Source organism: Sarcophilus harrisii, chromosome 2 (genome assembly GCF_902635505.1).
Source record: "Sarcophilus harrisii chromosome 2, mSarHar1.11, whole genome shotgun sequence".
NCBI classification, from domain to species: Eukaryota; Metazoa; Chordata; class Mammalia; order Dasyuromorphia; family Dasyuridae; genus Sarcophilus; species Sarcophilus harrisii.
Genome location: NC_045427.1, coordinates 213,226,342 through 213,245,920, shown reverse-complemented (window position 1 = coordinate 213,245,920; position 19,579 = coordinate 213,226,342). Strand labels below are relative to the sequence as shown.

The following is a 19,579-nucleotide window of genomic DNA, read 5'->3' as shown; positions in this document are numbered from 1 at the left end:
CATGGACATGGAACGCTTCAGAACCCCTTCATAGAGGTTTCAAGATAATGATTATCACTGCGTGTTGCTAAGGTTTGGGTTACAGGTTATAGTAAAGGAGTAAGTAGAGGAATTAGAATATTAGGACGTTTGAAGTAGCATAAATGTATATCTTGGAATCTCCTAGAATTAATTTTGGAGTTGGAGAGGAGAGAAAACTTTGAGCCAAGCATTGAATCCTTAAGGCAAGAAGGGGTAGGTCTTGGAGGTTAGTAGACAAAAACTGTTGGATTTTTATTGGATGATATATATGGATTCAGTGAATCTCTGAGGAGGAGAGGTTACTGAGTCTTTGAGATTGATGATGAATAGAGAAGTAATGAATAAAAGTGCACCTAGTTCTGGAAAGGGTTGTAGAGAAGTTGTATCATTTAGAGGAAACTAAGTTTCAGTGAGTGTAAAAGAAATGTTATAACAAAAGAAAAGGTTTTAAGATGAAAGTCATGGTATTAACTGTGGAGTAGGTATAACAGAGAGCACAATGGGATGGGTGAATATCCCTACAGTGGCACATTTAGGAGTTTTGGTTGAGGACCATGGGAATAAGGTGGGGAAGTATAAGGAATGGAGAATGGGCTTTGAATGACAAACAGGGCTTTAGAATCACTGGGACTGGGAGAGGGCGAAGAGGTGGGCGTTTATTAATAATTGAGAATGAATTGAGATATGTATCAAACAATCTATTGTAATAGGAGCTATTTTTAGAGAAAAGAATTGTATGATTGCAAGAAAAAGTCTGCCTTCATGCATAAAAGTAAAAAGAGAACTGGAATCTCAACTAATACTTTCTATTAGTGGTTTGTTTAATGCAAAGGACATTTATATTGTATGTTCTACCCAGAAAAGAATGAAGATGTATGGAATAGAGAGAGATAAGGTGAAGAACGTACAGGAATGTATGAATTCTTTTTTTGTATTTTATTTTCATTATTTCTGTGTTTCCCCTATGACCTGTATAATATGTGCAGGCTCATATTTACTTGAGCCTTGGCCAGCTAGAAACATATTTACTTAACCTGAGTTGATGACATTTATTGGTATTTGACATTTATCGATATTTAGTCTATTAGCTGGAACACTATCTGCTTGATTAAGCCTGAAGACCTGATTTTGTTTCCTAGAAATAAGATTTCCCTGAAACCTTCCATTCCAGTCTCTCCAAATAGCAACAACCAATTAGATGCCTCCCCCTCCCCTTCTCAGTGCTCTCCTACTTGTGATGTAATTTCTTGTATAAAAGCTATGTATCTTTACTACTTCTTTAGCCCTCCTACTGTGAGCTTTCTCTTTCTTATCGCTCCATGGGACGGCTCATCCTCCTGAGGTTTTTAATAAACAACTTTTCTGCCTTCTACTGAATGATCTCTGAGTAATCATTTTGGGTAAGGTTTTCTACATCCCTCACAAAGATAACAGTTTCATTTTAGATGACTAGAGATTTGTTGACTCTGGAATCAGAAGACCTGGATTTGTTCTGGCTCTGAAACAGTGTACATAATGAATACAACAATGTAATTGGAAAGAATAGCCACAAAATAATCAAAATTGAATGTTGTAAAATTTTAGAGTAAGCTTAAAAGTGTTAAGAGAAGATATCACCATTCCACAATTTCTTCTTCTGCAGAGGTAGGGATCATGGGTATTGAAACTTGAATAAAATGCCAGATTTAAAAAAAATATTGTTAGTTTTGCTAATTTATTTCTCTTCATCTTTTCTTGTGAATTTTCAAATTTGGTACTTTTTTTTTTTTTTTTAGTATTTTTAAATTTTGAGTTTCAAATATTCTCCTTCCCTCTCATCTTTTCCCCTACCCACTGAGAAGACTTATACATGTGAAATCATGCAAAACATTTCCATATTTCAAAATGCAAGAAACATAAGGAAAGTGAGGAAAATTATACTTTAGTTTGCACTCAGAGTTCATTAGTTTTCTTTCTGAAGGTGAATAGCATTTTTTTATCTTGAATCTTTGGAAGTATTTTGGATCATTTTATTGATGAGAGTAGCCAAGTCTTTTACAATATTTTCCAATGCCTATTTTGCCCTCTAGTTCTAGTATATCGGAACAGTTTTTTTTTTTTTTTTATGATCTCTTGAAGAATATTATCCAGATTCTTACACTATTGCTCTTACTATAAACTATGATCTCTTGGCTCTTCTCACTGCACTTTGCATCATTTTATATAGATCTTGCTACGTTTTTCTGACCACCCTTCCTCCCCCATTATTTTCCACAGCCCAGTCTATCGTGCTCCATCATAGTCATATGCTATAACTTTTCCAGCTATTCCCCAATTGAGCATTTCCTAAATTTGATTCTTTGTCACTGCTAAAAAGAACTGCTAAAATATTTTCATACATATAGGTCCTTTTCTTTTTTCTTTGCTCTCTTTTGGGATTCAGACCTAGGAGTGGTATTACTAGGTGAAAAGATTTGCACAATTTTATAACTATTTGGGTATAATTCTAAATTGTTCTCTAGAATGATTGAGTTAGTACTATACTACCAGCAGTTCATTAGTGTACCTATTTTCCCTTATCCCCTCTGGAATTTGTTATTTCTAATAAGTGTGAGATGGTACCTCAGAGTTGTTTTAATGTGCCTTTTTCTAATCACTAGTGGTTTAGAGAATTTTTTTTATGTGACTGTAGATAGCTTTGGTTTCTTCTTCTGAAAACTGTTTATATTCTTTGTTTATCAATTGGGGAATGACTCAGTTTTATAAATGTGATAAATGTGATTCTATACTCAGTATATATTTTAAGAAAGAGGGCTTTATCAAAGAACCTTGCTGTAAAATGTTTTTAATTGTCTAGGTACCTTTTAGCAAAATGTACTTTCTTCAATTGTCCTTTTAAATTGGGTCTTGTTTTAGCTTTTGATTTGTCTAGATTGTGATTGCTATTCCTGCCTTTTTTTTTTTTTTTAAGTTTAGTTGAAACATTTCAGATTCTGTTCCAGCCTTTATTTTAACCCTGTGTATGTCTGTTGGTTTCAAGTATGTCTGTTGTAAAAACATATGTTTGAATTCTGGTTTCTATTCCATTTTGTTAGCTATTTTTGTTTTATGGGTAAACTCATCCGTCCCATTTGAATTCACTGTTGTAATTACAGTATTTTCCCTTTGTTCTCTTATTTTCCATTTCCTCTTCTCTCCTTTTTATCCTGTCCCTCCTCAAAAGTCCATTTCACTTCTAACCACTATCTCCTTTAATTTGTCTTCTCTTATATTATTTCCCCCCTCTTCCCTCCCATTCTCTTTCCCTTCTGTTACCCTTTTGAGTATGTTAAATTTCTTTACATAATTGAGTGAATGTGTGTACGGATGTGTATATATGTTTTTCCCCTTCTTTGTACCAGTTCCAAGTAGGGTTCTGGTATTGTCTCTCATCCTTACCTCCCTAATTCCTCCTTCCATTATAAAAACCTTTTCTTGTGTGCCTCTCTTCTATGAGAAAAATTTCCCCATTCTACTTCTCCCCATTTCTTTCAGTGCATCCCTCTTTCTCACTCTTTCATTTTTTTTGGATCTCTTTCCAAGACAGTCCACTTACATTCATGCCCTGTTCTCTTTGAAACTCTTTTTCACTGCCTTAATAATGATAAAATTTTTAGGGGTTACATATATCATTGTTTCATGTAAGAATGTAAACAGTTTAACTTTATCGATACCCTTGCAGGATTTTTCTTTCATATTTACTTTTTTTATGCTTCTTTTGAGTTGTGTTCTTGAATATCAATTTTCCATTCAGCTCTTGGCTTTTCATGAGGAATGTTTGGAAGTTCTTTATTTCATTAAATATCCATTTTCCTCCCTGAGGGATTGTGCTCAGTTTTGCTTGGGTAGGTTGTTCTTGGTTGGAATCCTAGCACCTATGTCTTCCAGAATATCATCTTTTAAGCTACCTTAGCTGTGTGATCCTGATCATAGTTAGGTTATATACCAATGATTCTACATTATTTGAATTATTTCCTTCTGGTTGTTTGAAAGTATTTTCTCTTTGACCTGGTAGCTCTGGAATTTGGATACAGTATTCCTGGAGTTTTTATTTTGGAATTTCTTTCAGGCGATTTTTTTTTTTTTCATTTTTTAAAAATTTCATTCTTTGGATTTAAGATATTTGAACAGTTTTTCTTGCTAAGTTTTTGAAATATAGTGTCTAGACTCTTTTTTTGATCATTACATTCAGGTGGTCCAGTAATTCTTAAATTATCTCTTTTTGATCTATTTTCCAGATTAGTTTTTTAAATGAGACTTCATATTTTCTTGTTTCTTGATATTTTATGGAGTCATTACCTTCCATTTGTCAAATTCTAATATAAGGCATTATTTTCTTCAATGTGAGCTTTTGTGCCTTCTTTCCCCCATTAAGACAGTTCTATTTTTTAAGATGTTATTTTTTTCGTTATTTTTGTGTATGTGTGCTTCTTTTACCACACTGTTAATTCTTTTATAATTTTCTTGTATCACTTATTTATAGTAACATTTTTTTCTCTGTCACTCTTATCTCTTTAACCCTTTTAGACATCTTGATGGCCCAATTAGCATTTTTTCTTTTTGAAGCTTTGTTTTATAGTTGTTTTCTGTGTTCTTGTCTTGGTCTTCCCTACCACTGTAATAGCTTTTTATAATCAAATTATTTTGCTGTTTGCTCATTTTGCTGGATCAAAAGATTTGTACAATTTTATAATCCTTTAGGCATAGTCCCAAATTGTTTTCCAGAATGAATGGATCAATACTATAGCACCAGCAGTTCATTAGTATACCGATTTTCCCTTATCCCCTCTGGAATTTGTTATTTCTAGTAGGTGTGAGATGGTACCTCAGAGTTGTTTTAATATGCTTTTCTCTAATCACTAGTGGTTTCGAGGCTTTTTTCTTTATATTTGATTTTAAACTTTATGTTAAAGTTGGGCTTTGCTTGTCTGGGAGTGGGGAATTTGTCTGAAGCTTTTGGCTTTCTTTGTGCCACTATTCTGAAGCTAGTTGGAGGTTTACAAGTTTTTGGTACTTCCACAGTGGTGTAATGCAGAGAAAGATCTGTGTTCTCCTGATTTTGTACACATCTTTACCCAGGAATGGTGCCTATAAGGCAAAGAGGAACCTGTGACCAAGACCCCTGCTCCCTTGTGATTTGACCTTCAGTTTTCTTCACTCAGGAATTGGGACTCAGAACTGCATACGGACAATAGAGTCAACAGTAAATGCCAGCAGTACCTACTGCTGTAGAGGGTCCACTGTAATCTTTCCGATCAGTTGTCTGATCCCCTTCTCAACTATAGGCTAAGAGCTCCCAAACCTCCTGCTGCTGTGACTGCTGGTGAAGCTGTCATATGTGTGTTTTCTCCAGATAAATCTTCATCCTAGGATCTGTCCGCTGACTATAGTTAAGTTTTCTTAGATCAAAAAATTGTTTCATCCTAACTTTTTGTTGACTGCTTCTCCAAAATTTGATTTAAGGCATTATTTTATTGTTTGGAGGGAAATGTGAGAGTTCAATTCAGTTGTCTCTAATCTACTATCTTCCTCTTTTAAAACAAATTCTCTAAGAGATAGTTTCTATGGAACATTATAAACAGATGCATTGAGGAGGACATTTAGATGATGTAAAAATGAAATATACAATGAAATTCCATTTAAAAAAAATTATAGCTTTGCTATTTACTGTTGTTTGTCCTTGAGCAGTTCATTTAAAATGTTTAGACCTATAATGTCCTTAATTTACAAAATGAGGAGATTGGACTAGATGAAAGAAATTCATCGAAGGTCTAGACTTTTATGCCCTTTTAATTCGATTTTCTTAGGACCATAGTTGAGTTATTGTGCTATCATTGTTAGTCTCTAAGGTGATAACCTATACAAATCTCATTTCCAAACTTTCCCGATTATTTATGGAAGTTTTCTTTTCCTTTCCTTACCATCTATCCACCATTTACTATATTGAAAAAGAATACACTCTCTCTTGCACACACTTAATGCAAGTTTTTTTTTTCTTTTGTCCTTAATGGTGTTTAATTTCAAACATCCTCAGTGCAAAGAAACTGCTTGAATTATTTGTATTATTTTTCTCTTCTGATTCAATCAAGTTCCCCTCCTCCCTTTTTAAATGAGCAAGTTATTAGTCATGTAGATTATGTTTTGTTCCTTTGATTTGATAGGATTTAATCTTTTTGTATAGAAAAATCCAGAATTTATATATTTATGATCCTGTTTTATTTGTAACACTATAACAATTATATAGTTAAGAGTTAGTTTTTCATCTGTCTGGTTTGCTTTTCTGCCATTGGGGAATGAGAAGCAGCAAGATTTTTCTAGCTTGATGTTGCTTGTCCTCAGGATGTTGATAGCATTTTCTCAAGAGCCTAGTGAACATGCCATGAATTAAAGCTGCTTTATTGATAATTTGAAGACACACATGAAGATGTACCATATGTCAGAATATAAGTTGGTTGAGAAGACCACATGGAGCCAAGATTAACTGATGGCTTTTCAAGTTCTATTGCCCTTCCCAATGAGAGGGAGTGGGAGAGGAAGAAGGGAACAAGTATTTATTAAGCACTTACTATATGCCAGAATACAAGGCCAAGTGGTTTACAAATACTTCTTTTGGTCCTTACAATAGTCCTGTGAATTAGATACTATTATTACTTACTCTCATTTTACAGTTGAGGAAACTGTTGTTAAAAGTGACTTGTCCAGAGTCACACTTCCCTTGCCTCAGAGTGATCAGAATCCTGATGAATGGGTTGGGAAATAGGGAAGATCAAAATATTATAGTATGACATGGCCTTTTGGGGACCTTAAAATCTTAATCCCTTTTTTTTTCTTTTTTTTTTTTTTTTTTTTTAACATGTGAGCAAACTGAGGTACAGAGAGGTTAAGTGATTTGCTGAAGGTATCTAGTAAGTGTTTGAGACTAGATTTGAACCTAGGATCTGTCAGCTCCAAGTCTAATGCCTAATAAATTGTGATGCCTCTGAATAGACACCTACTAGAAACTGGTAGTGAAGAAATTAGTTTACAAGTTTAGAGATTCTCATCCTTGGGAATGTGAAACTTGTCAAGGGAATATTTGCTGAATAACCATATTCTATTATCCCTTTTTTAAACCTTTCCTAAGGAAATTATTTTAATTAAAATAAATAAATATAATTAATTGTAATAAATAAAATGTTTCAAAAAGTACAAATGTTAGTGAAAGATTTGTGGATTAGAAAGAGAATACTGAAGAACTGGGTGCATAGTGAGAAAGGAAGGAAGCATTATGTCACAGTGAATGTGGAAAATTTGAAAGAGACAATTGAAGGAATATTTCGTACTGATCAAAATCAAATGAAGAAGACTTGTCTATGAAAATTTTTTTTATAGTGAGCTAGAAAAAAGTCAGTGATAATGAAAGACAAACTAATTTATTTCTACAATAACTCCAGATTGATTTCTACTCAGTGAAGTTACAGAATTTTTGATTTATCTTTGGAGAAAACATATCTCATTTTTATTAACTGTGCTCATAAGACTTTAATTATATTTATGAGAACATATCTCTGTGAATTAGAATTATCTTTCTTCTTATCAATTAAATCCAAAGGAAGAAAGAAAGTGGAAGCTTTATAAGATGTATGATTTTATCTTTCAAAAAACATGGATAGATTAAAACTGTTTATTGATAAGAAGTAGAATCAAGAGTTTCACTAATATATCTGACTGTGTTCTAATAAACATATAACAGCTTTAAGATATTAAAAATGTTATGTACCAAATAAAGTTTTCATTATAAAAAATTGATCTATTTTATTTTTATGTGCATATGCATGGTGAACGCTAGAATTCATTTTCTTGCAAATTGAATAAGGTGTACAGAAATGTTTACTGAAAGCCAGATTGGATAGGCACTAAAAGAGACTGAGAAGTCCAGTCCTATGAAATTCAGGTGATTATCATAAAAATGATGTTTTTCCCCATAATGAAGATCTTATATAGCTTCCTTTTGACAGTGAGCCAGGTCATTGCACACACATTTTTTTTTTTAAATGGCATTTTCCCCCCAAAATATATACAATGATAGTTTTCAATATTCACCTTTGCAAAGCCTTGTGTTCCAAATTTTTCTCCCTCTCTCCTCCCCAAGACAGCAAGCAATCTGATATAGGTTAAACAACATACTTCTTTTTTGTGTATTGAAGGTGATGTTCTGTTGAGCCCGGGGACCTAGTCATGACCACTGTATTAAACAGACAAAAAATATTTTGTTACATTTTTACAATAAAAATTATTTAGACATTCCCAAACTTTTGAAAATGAAAATTACATATGTTGATAATGGTTATGACTTTCCACCTATGGTGGATATGCTTGAAAAACAGAAAATATAACCCATATAAGAAAACTACCAGCTCTTGAAAAGAAATCTTTTTTTGTTGATAACTTTAATTATACATTCCCCTGGTTTAACAAGTTCTCTCAATTTTCCTTTTGTACTTCCTATCCTTCTCTAAACTTCTATTTTTTTCTCATTTATTGTGAAAAAGATTTGTTGTTGTTGAGTCATTTTTCAGTTGTGTCTGACATTTTGTAATCTCATTTAGAGTTTTCTTGGCAGAAATACTGGAGTGGCTTGCCATTTTCTTTTCTAGCTCATTTTACAGATGAAAAAACTGAGGCAAGCCAGCATAAGTGACTTGCCTAGAGTCACACAACTAGTAATTGTCTGAGGTCACATTGGAACTGAAATCTTTCTTACTCCAGAGCTTATGCTATCCATTGCCCTAGCATAGTGAAAAGGACATTAAATGAGGAGGCTGGAGATCTAAGTTCTATTATGGTTTTGCCACTAACTTGTTCTTTGAAGTTCAGTAATTTACTTTTCCCTCTCTGGGCATCTGTTTCTTTCTTTCTTTCTTTCTTTTTTTAATAAGATTTGAATGTTGAACTAGATTGGGGGTAATTTATCTTTTTTATACAGTGGGATCTTTTGTTATTGTGACTCTTTTCTCAGAGTAATGTCTTTAAATGAACAAAATAGAAAATGTAGAATTACAAAGAAAAATAATTACATAGAAATGCAATTATCAGAATATTTAAAAAAGAAAGTTCCCAGACTCTAGGTCAAAAGATGAACTCTGGATTTTCCATGTAACATTCCATGATGCTATTAATTTTGTACTTTCATTACAGGAAATCAGCTTTGGTCAGAAAATTGCATATATTTCATCATTATTTTACTCCAGAAAGCTCTCACTTCCTGGAATTTCTTTTATGTCATCAACCAGGGAAAAACTACTATGTATGTAATAATCAATGTCACTATCACTAATGACAAAAAAATTGCCCCAAAACCCATTCTTTTGCTTTTCTGAATTGCTGCCTTGATACAAGTAAGTCACTGGTAATGACGAAACTTGTTCTTTGTTAGTTCCAGGGCCTTGAAGCTCATAAATTTTCACCAGCACACATCTGTCACTAAGAATGAATTAAGTCCTTTTTGACCTTGGACTTGAAATAGACAGATTGGTCTCAATGGAATTTGTCAGTTTTCATTGCTGTGAAACTCATTCTGAGTGGACATTGGCTAGGATGCTGTCTTGTCTTGTTTAATAGTCATTCCTCTGTTGAAATGAATAATGCTAGTGAAATATAAAAGAAAGAATAGCATTGTAGTTGTTAGGTTTCCCCCAACCCCCCCCCCCCCAATTTTTGTTTTTAAAAATAAATTTTACTGATAACTTTTGTTTTTATGTTACAGTTGTTTCCCACCAGGAACCAAATCAAACCATCCTTTGTTAAAATGAAAAGCCATAGGTAAAAATCCCTGATAATAGAAACCTTGTCTGAGAATATTTACCCTATTCTGTCCTGATAACTTTCCTACTTTTCTTCTGTGAAGTATTTTCATTTTTTCTTTTCCCAAGTCCTTAATTGGTTTTACTAATACTGAGTTAAAAACTTTCTTTTAACAATCTTTTCACTGTAGTCATTGTGTTATATTGTTTTCTTGATTTTGCTTATTTTGTTGTCAATATGTAATATAACTTTTAGGGGAGACAATAATTTTAAGGTTCCCTGACCTTAAGGGGCTTCTGTTCTAATAATGCCAGTAATTCTAAATCTTCTGGCTTTGGAATCTGATCCTGAGGCCCTCTGATCCAAGAATGCTATTACTCTCTCAATGATTATAAAAGTCTGGCCTAGGAATATAATAATATTTCTTCCCTTAGACTTTAGGGAAGATATAATTAGCGATCCTGAGACTATTGTTCTAACAGTTTGTCAATGATTTCAAGTTTTCTGGTCTTTGAATAGAATAATCCTACAAACATTACTGTCTATTGGTCAGTAATAACCAAAGTCTTGAGACCACTCCTTGGTTCTACCTCTCGGCCATAAAATTAGCACATCGATGACATGAACTAGATAAATGTGTCTCCTTGCCTCAGGTTCCTTGCTAAATTTTCTGGACTTTAGCCTGCTTCAATTGACATTACAATTGCAATAAACTTTGCCTCTTGACTTGGAGATGAGTTCAAGCCTGCAAATTTCTTCTGAGATACCTCGCAACACTGGTCTGTGACCCCAATCTTTTGAGGTCCCTTTCTACCCTCAACAATTGTATTATATTGTTTTCTTGGTTATGCTTATTTCATTACATAACAAGTCACATTTTTTTTCTGAATTTTTGCAAGTTTATCCATTTCTTATTTCATAATATTATTCTATTACATACCATAATTCCACTATTTTTCAGTTGAGCACCCACTTTGGTTTAATTTTTTTGTTACCAAAAATATTACCAGGAACATTTTGGTATATGTTAGTTCTTTGTATTTGTCTTTGATTTCCTTGGGACATATACCTAATATCACTTTTAGTCATTTCCAAAATTTCAAATTCAAAATCAGAACAATTGGATCACTCTAATGTTGATTGTTGCCAAGTTTTCTTTTGATAGTTTGCTTAGAGTGATATTATATTGTATTTTTCTTACTGTTATTAATTTGAAGCATGTTTTCATGTGGTCCTTATAGTTTGCGAATTTTTTTTTTTTTTTAAATTTTTGTTCCTCTCCTTTTCCTAGCTCCTCTTTTACTTTCCGGGTTACCGTCATACTATCATCATTTCACTTAAAGCTCACATTCTAGTTGTCATCTTCAAATGTCTATTTTCTTTAATCTCTTCTCCTTCTCTTCTTCCTCCCCACAACCCCCTTTCCAATAGTACTGTCATTTTTACCTTTGAGAATCTATTGCTCTCATAGACACTTTCTCTTTCCTCTGATATTCTACTTTATGTACTCTGACATTTGGCCATGATTTTGATGTTGTTTTTTGCACTTGACACTCTATCTCCCAATTGACCAGTTTCAATAGTGGTTCTTCATGCCTGAATACTCTTCTTCATTTCTGCCTTTTAGCTTCAGCTAAACTCCCATCTTTTGCAAGAAGCCTTCTTCAGCCTTCTTTAATCTTCTTTTTCTCAGAGATTACCCCCAATTTATCCTGTATGTATAGATACACATAAAAACTATATATATTGATATATATGAATACATATCTATCTCTAGTATTTCTATATGTATATAATTTGTGCCGTTTTTTACGTGTTTTCTTCTCCTCCTCCTTTCCGTTCCCCTCCCCCTTTCAGACAGTGAGCTTCATGAGAATAAGAATTGGTTTTGGTGGTTTTTTTTTTTTTTTTTTTTTTTTTTGCCTTTTTTGATATCCCCATAGTGCCTGGCATTTAGTAGGGCATTAATAAAAGCTAATTTACTGCTAGACTTTCAGTTTTTTTAAAAAAAAGTTTTAATTTAGTGATTAATATGGTAAAAATGGTTTTTGTTAACATCAATATTATTTGTCCAGAAAATTTTTGAGAACTTCCTCATTTAATTCAGTTCTACCTTATACTACCATAAAAATATTGTGAACCCAAGATATTTTATGACATATATGAAGACTTGTTGTTTTTGTAGAACAATATGTAAGTAATAACTTTAAATTTTACAGTTTGTGGTTTGCTTAGAACTATGAATTACTTTCTTTTGGGTATAGTTTAGCATTAATTATTATAAAAATCTTTTTTTTTCCTTTGAATCAAATGATCAGGACTCTGATGTGTAACTAAGAAATATTGTTTTACTTATTCAGCAAAATTTTAGTTGCTGGTTTTCTAAGTTTTGGTGTAGGAATTTGTAAAGATAGCTTTTGGGAATATGAATTAGTTTTATTATAAAATGCAGTTTAAAGGAAATCATGTTTCTTTCTTCAGTGTTAGCTTAATTATTTCTAATTACATGCAAATGATCATCTTTGTTAGCTTTTATGGGAATGTTAGAAAAACATCTAATGCTTTCTACCAGCAGAAGTAGAAAGCAGTATATCTTATACAGTCTCTCAGTGCATCCTAGAATATATAACTTGTACTTCATTCTGTGAAGAATTCTTTCAGTATTGTCATAATCAGTACTGACATTGATGCCAAGAGCATGATGTATACTAGATCATCCAAAGTAGGATGTGCCAGATTATTTTTTTCTTCTTGTCCTTGGATAATTGACAAGTTAGAGAATTCTTAGTCTTCCCCCTCTCCATTCCCCCCCCCCTTTTTTTTTTTTTGATTTTCACAATCTAATACAGCATAGAGGAGGGAAAAATACTTCAATGAAGATGACAACCAAGAGAAAAATTATACACAGTGACCACAGCAACCTAGATGAAAAGATCTGTAAAAAGAAGTTGAATTGTGAGTAATGGAAAAAAAGAAATGAAGACTTTGAAGAACAGATAATGAAATACTTTTCCCTTCTCATTACAGAGATGGGGGACTGCCAGCAGGGAATTGTTATATTATCAGATGCAATTATAATGTTGGAGATTTTTGCTTATTTTCTACCTTTGTAAAAGCCTCACAATAGAGAATTCATTTTTGTGGGTAGTCAGAAAGGAAACCTTCTCAGAAATGATTGTGATGAAAAGACAAATTGCATCAATCTATTTTTTAAAATATTGATCATTTCCTCCTGCTTTTGCCCATTCCTTTTTTCAGATAATATCTATACTATCTAATTTCTTCCTACTTTTCCCCAAATGAAAAAGGTAGGTAGAAGGCATAACTTGGAATCAGGAAGAATTGAATTCAAATCCTGCCTTAGACACACTACCTCTATAACCTTGGAGAGGTCACTTTTGCTTTCTTAACTTCAGTTTTCTCATCTCAAAAATAGGGACTTTAATAGCACCTATTTTACAATTGTTTTAAGAGTCTAATGAGTTAATATATGTAAAGCACTTTCATCCCTTAATGCAAAGCTTCTTCAACTGGGTTGTGATTCCATATAGGATCATGTGATTAAATGTGGGTGTTGTGAAATTATGATCTATTATCAGCAAATGTTTGATTTGTATATATATTTTATATACTTATATATCTGGGGTTATGTAAAAATTTCTTGGGTGAAAGGAGATCATAAGTCAAAAAAATTTAAAAAGCCCTGCCTTAACTTGCCATATAGTTAAAATGTAGTAGCACCAGCAGCAAGTGGCTACATTATGTTGAGTCAGTACTTGAGAACAAGTTGAGGATAATATTGGGGGAATATGGCTAAGATAAAATGGAAATGAATACCTGGAGTTGAATAAGGAGTATATGTATTTAGTGATAGGGTCACAATAGGAAAGAGTGGGTCAAAGGATTGTGATCAGTAGACTCTTCCTTTTACAATATTGGCTAAGTCTCTAAGTAATTTCCCTCCAAACCTTTAAGGAGAAGCTTTGTCCTTTTCCTACTCTCTCTCCCTCCTCAGTTATATTGGGGAATTGGACTAATAACCATGTGCTGGAAGATCAGAAACAATATTGTCTTAGGTTTGCTTTTTTCTAAATGGTACTTGGGTTATCTCCCAGGAAATGGAAGATGATAACTAAAGATGAAAATAGAACCCATTATACTAAATAAACCCATTTCTATCTCCCTTTTTCTCTAGTGTGTTTACCCTGTTCACTGCTCTCAGTCTCTTCTCTTTTGAATCTGGAATAATTACCTGAATGACATTAATAACAAATGTTTGTTGAATCATTGTAAAATTAATTGAGAAACTTAGAAAACAGTAAATCTTAACTGTTCCAGATATAGTACATAAAGAAGCTTGAAAAATACTGATGTGTGTGTGTGTAGCTATGTGTATATGTGTATGTTTGTATATGTCAGTGAAGAGTAACCACCTTTCATTGATCAAGCAAATTTATCAATTTTTTTGAAAAAAGTATTTTATATATATATTTCAAATTTTTATTTTCCCCAGTTACATATAAAAAAGGGTTTTTTAAAAAGTTAGACATGTAACATTCATTTTAAAAAAAACATTTCCTTATCAATCATGCTGAGAGAGAAAAATCAAAACAAAATGGAAAAACCTCCACAAGAGGGGAAAAAAAAATTTACATTCACTCGCCATAGTTCTCTCTCTGGATGTGGATGGCTTTTTGCATCTAAAGTTTATTGGGATTGGTTGTTCATATCCTTTGACCATTTATCAATTGGGAAATAACTTATAGTCTTATAAATTTGACTCTATTCTTTATGTATTTTAGAAATGAGGCCTTTATCAGAAACATTAGCTATAAAATTTTTTTTCTCAGCTTGGAGCTTCTTTAGGGAAATATTAAAGAGTAAAATCATTAAAGAAGATTTGCAGTTTCCTAAAGGCAATCCAGACCACTTTTTCCCTCTATCTGATTCTGGATCTAAGTATTTGTCTATTTGTAATGTCTGTCCAAGATATCTAGATATACATATATGGGACAGTATTATGTATTGTTCATACATCTGCATGTCATAATCTGAGACAATAGACATTTTTCATCTCTTTTGTTTTCTTGTGTGGATGATGATAGGCTCTGTTGAATAATGATAGATCTTTTCTAGAAAGTTCTGAAGTGTTTTAATAGTGCTGCTCTAACTTGAAATGTTATACCAAAAAACCACATTCTATACACAAGACTTATGGGGAAAATAGGCTTAGGACACAATTATTAAAAACTTCATGTGTAATATGTTATAAAAAGATAAAAACAAAAATGGTAGTATACTTTTATATTTGTTAAAAAGTTAAGAAATATATATAATCTTTTTAGTAAATGGTGGCAGCAATTGTAACCTTGGGTTGCTGCTCAGTGGTCCTCCCCATATCCTTTTCTATCATTGCAACATGTGGACAATTAGGGCAGATCAAAACTGGGTCATGGCAGAAGAGAGTTGTTGGTTTAGTGAAGTGGACCAGTCTTCTGCCTACATCTCTTACTCCACCAGAATATATGCAATATATACAGTGTATTATCTTGACAGAGGACTGAAGTTGGGAAGTGGGCACCAGAAGTGTTACAGCTTATGAATTATTGGGAAGTGGTGTGATTTTCTGTATTCATGCTGTTTCTTGTGGAAGAAATTGAGCAGAAGCAAAATCAAAATGAGATGCTTAGAATGTTCTCTAATACATCAGTCATGTTGGAATAAACACGTGTTATATGAGACAAGCATTCTAGCAGAACTACCTGTACTCATTGCAACCAGCACAGTGGCATATAAGAAATCTATGTTGGGCTTATACATGTCAATAGTAAACGTCTGTCAATCAGTCAGTAAATATTTATCAAATGCTCACTTACTACCAAGGATTGTACTAAGCATAGGAATGTGAAGAAAGTCAAGAAACAGGCTTTGCCTTTGAGAAACTCAATCTAATGGTGGAGACAACATATAAACAACTCTACGCAATATGTAACAAGATCTATCTATCTATATATATGTATGTGTATGAAATACATACATATATGCATGCATACACATGTATACACATGTATACATATATGTGTGTATACATATGTGTATATGTACATATATATACACATGTCTGTGTTAAATAGGAAATAATTAGCAAAAGGAAGGCACTAAAATTAAGGGGAATGAGGAAAGGCTTCTTGTAGAATGTGGGATTTTGTCTGGAAATTGAACAAAGCTAGAGAAGATAGGAGATGGAGATGAGGAGTGAGCGCATTCTAGATATGGGCAGCAACCTGTGAAAATGCCCAGAGATGAGAGAGAGAATGTCTTATATGACCAATGTCACTAGCTTCTGGCAAACAATAAGCTTCTCTCTTTGTAATTTTAATTGTTATTTATGATCAGAGTTGTTATAGGAAAGGCCTGACTCAGACTAGTTCTCTGGCAATTTAGGTTCAAGAATGGAACAAAATGAAACTTGTGAAGCATTTAGAAACTAAGATGAGATTTACCTCACCATGCAGGAGAAAGATATTCAGGAAGGGCCATTTAAGAAAGACATAATGGATTGAGTTTAGTTTGGTGTGTCTGCCTCTGGGCCAAGTTAGAGATCAGAAAGTCACATCAATTAACCCAGTCCTTGTTCTCTGTTCCATTCTTGAGCTTAAATTGCAAGAAAACTGGTCTGAGTTAGATCTCTTCTACAATACTTCTCTGATGATTTTAGGACCTTTTAGGAAAAAAAAACTATTTGAGCCCACGTCAGAATTGGAAGAACAGAGGAAGATTATCTTCTACTCTAAGAGGATTATTAGATAGAGTTATATATATTTTAAAATTCTTTCAAGGAATCTCAACTTTTCTAAAATAGTTAGAAGACAAGATTTAAAGTAGCATTTTGCCATACTTCAGTATTTCAAGTATTTTTTTAGTTTAGCAGTCAGCATAGTGAGATGTTATACTGTAATCTTCATCTTTCAATCAGGTAAAGATCTGATCCGCTGCGAAATATTGCTTAGAAAAGCCTGTCGATTTCCTAGTAATACTCAAAAACAAAGGCTTGTCTTTTTAATGCCAGTATTATTCTGATGGTGGTATGTACTTGTGATTCATGGACCACGGCAGTCTCCAAAGAAGTAGAAATGAGTATCTTATAAAAGGCAGTGGAGAAGCACATAGTGGATATGAATAGTCTGCAACAAATAACAAATCAGGAACCCTGAGAAAAGTATAATAATTTAAATGAAGATGGGCTAATTATGTGGTAAGAAGGAGTTATAACTAAGCCCTTGACAGACTATGTTGGATGGATCCCATGTGGCAGAGTTATGGAGAACATGAATAAATGAATTAAAACTAGACTGTGCTATATATTTTCCTGTGATACAAGATAAAAAAACTAGATAGCTGACAAAGGGTTACTCATCAAAAGCCATCCAACTCCCTGTTAAAAATATCAGCAGATAGAAAGCCTATGTGAGATTATAGTCACCTGGAAGTTTCTGGAGCAAATAAATAGTTTAAAATTGGAATGAAGCAGACTGAAGTGGCAGAGTACTAAAGTGACTCTTTTTTAGCAAGATATAAAACATTATAAAAATAGAGTATTGTACTGTATGTAGAAGTATCTTTCACAATAATAAGAAATTGTTGTTTCTTTCTCCTGATTGGTAACTGATTTTTTTTTTCCCCCGGGGAGAATCATCATTTTAGGAAGGATTCAGCCATGATTCTGCTCATTCCTTGAGGATAAAAATGGTATAACTGTTTTTTTTTTGGTAGTTCTAAATATTTTTTTTAATGCCTTTAAAAACATTGTTTTGAAAATGGCTCATTGGATTGTGCCGAAGGGGTCTATGACATAAAGGCTAAGTAACAGCCTGCCTTAGACCAGGACTTATTAAATTTTTTCCATTCCCAACTGACAAGTTTTTACGTGACCCTGGATATATTGGTATATAAAATAGGTAAACAAATTAAACATTTACTGGTAAATATTTCACAACTCCCACATTTAGTTATGTAACCATATATAGGGTTGTAACCCACAGTTTATTTAAGAAGCTTTGGCTTAGAGTACTCCTGGGGTTCTCTGTATTCCTATTACACTTAAGAATCTTTAAGGTAACAGAAGAATGGGCAATAACACTACCTCTTCCTTGCTCCCAAAACCCAAGACATTTCACTTTGAATGTAGTTCCTTCTAGAAGAAGAACATTAAAAAAAAAACATTCTAAGTAGAATGCCTGGGGTAGGGGAAATACTTAGTGTTACTTTTAGTGTCATTATCATCATTAGTCTTGTACTTTTTTTTTTTTAGCTTGTTTATGCTTTATGCTTTTTACTCAAATATTTTCAAATAGATCATGTTATAGGTGACAGAAAAAATTAAAGTGAAATATTTTAGTACTACTTATGAAAGTTGCCCCCAAAATGTTATTTTAATATGTAGAATAGGAAGGAAATCAGAACTTTGTGACCTGTACGTTTTAAATTTAGAGGCAACTGTATTGCATAGTGGATAAAGTACTGAGATTATAGTTTAAATTTAACTTCAAACTTTTATTACATAGGTAATACTGGGCAAGTCACTTAGTTTCCACTGCTGTAAAATGGGCATAACAATAACACATACCTCTTTCAATTTTTGTGAGGGTCAAATGAATAGAAATTGTAAATCAGTCAGCACAAGGTATAGAATGTTATTTGGTTTTTTTGCTTAGTAAATGAATATTCTCTTCCCTGTAATAATAAAGTTGTTAAGCTGCTACTTTTGTATTAACTATTGAAGTTTTCCAGTAAGTACACTAATCATCTAATATAAAGAGTTATGAGTGATTATTATGACCAATATAGAGTAGCTCAAGTATAGTCATAGTAGTTATGTTAAGTTTTGTTGAGATTTAAGGAAGGCAGTTTGATGCAGTAAGAGTACTTTTTATTTGAAGTCACAGCATCTGAGTTTGATTTGTGATTCAGTTTCATGCATTGGGTAAGTTACTGAACCTCCCAGATGAGGTCTTAAGATTCTTTTCATTACAAACTCCAGGATCTTTTGAAATGGAGTGATTTGTATTAATATCCTATGTGGCTCTTTTGTTATTCATTCAACTTTGAAGAGTGATTGCTTATTACCACCTAAGATGTCTAGATTAAAGGGCTTCACAGTCATTTGGATGTATTTGTTTGTACGGATAAATGCCTCCTTATTTTATAGTCATATTTCAAGTAATTTATTAAGCTTGTAGAAATTTTTTTTGGCATCTGCAGTCCACAGTATCAGTGTTTTCTAGATGAATATTCTAGACACTTTGCTTTTTCTCTGTGGCCCCTTTTCCCTTCTTCACACTGCCTTAGAGAGTACTTCTTTTTTCTTTCCTGGCAACTGCCATTCTCTAGTCTTTCTTTGCAATTCTTTTCCCCTCTGTGTCACCCTGTTAAGTTACACTCTCTCCTATTTGTTTCATTATGTATTTGTGAGAGATACTATAAAAATTGTTGAGCAAAATTAAAAACATTTTTCATTAAATCAAAATGCACAATTTCTCTTCTTTATAGTGTCATTTTTATTTATTATGTTGTTAGTCTGATGACAGTCATAATTTATGAGATAATCAAAGATGCTTCTTTTGAGTAACACATCTATACTTGTGATTATCTTTTTGTAAGGTAAAAAGTTAAAAAAAATCTTAATTGAGTCTTGTATGCTTAAGATACTAGATTGGATATTTTAGTTTTATATTAAAATGAAGCTTAGTTTATTGTT

General features: G+C 32.9%; 1 protein-coding gene across 2 annotated transcripts in view; it reads left to right on the top strand.

Moving 5' to 3' along the window:
- The window catches only part of BABAM2 (BRISC and BRCA1 A complex member 2), a 490,988-nt gene that overhangs the window by 43,068 nt on the left and 428,341 nt on the right, over window positions 1-19,579 (top strand). The gene's annotated exons all lie outside the window — the stretch shown is intronic.